The 626-nt window shown below is 48.2% G+C and overlaps 1 non-coding gene across 1 annotated transcript; it reads left to right on the top strand.

The window, feature by feature from the left end:
* The first annotated feature begins 500 nt into the window (after positions 1 to 500).
* Positions 501 to 626, top strand: LOC121463201. The gene has a single exon (XR_005976418.1). It is a non-coding gene; the product is annotated as a U6atac minor spliceosomal RNA (small nuclear RNA).

Here is a 626-nt window from a genome sequence, read left to right as displayed (position 1 = left end):
CGCATGCGCGGATAGTGGTGGTGGTGGAAGTGGAGGAGGAGGGAGCCGCGGAGCATGCGCAGACACGGTGCACGGCTTCCCCGCCGCCTAAGCACCCACTGCCCGGGGTCCGGAAATCCGTGGAGAATCATCCAACGCTCGTCCTCTGATTCGTTTCGACCACTTCCACTTCCCGCCGTCGGCGAGCGTGTCGCCGTTGGATGTGTGCCAGCCTTGTTTTGTTTCCGGGGGAATCTGTTTTTCTGAAGAACGCTCACAACTTCCGGTGTTCCCTTCGGCCTTTGATTGGCTAATTTTATGAATTAATTAAAGTGTGGTCGGAATAAAATGAATAATTTTTTTCTACCATTGAATAAGGGTTTAAATTATCAAGAAGCTGAATAAAACTTAGACTCACTTTCTACTAACACGTCTTCGTGGGCTATACATTAAAATCACCGTTACCAAAAAAGTGTCTTGCTTATTGGCCTTTAAATATGCTGTATGCAAAGCACTACACCGTGTTGTATGAAAGGAGAGAAGGTTAGCACTCCCCTTGACAAGGATGGAAGAGGCCCTTGGGCCTAACAACACGCATACGGTTAAGGCATTGCCACCTACTTCGTGGCATCTAACCACTGTTTTTT

Source organism: Microtus oregoni, unplaced genomic scaffold (assembly GCF_018167655.1).
Source record: "Microtus oregoni isolate MIOR12 unplaced genomic scaffold, Mior012 000025F_ref0000491, whole genome shotgun sequence".
NCBI classification, from domain to species: Eukaryota; Metazoa; Chordata; class Mammalia; order Rodentia; family Cricetidae; genus Microtus; species Microtus oregoni.
The sequence above is the reverse complement of the archived record's forward strand: the minus strand, read 5'-3'. Positions and strand labels throughout refer to the sequence as shown.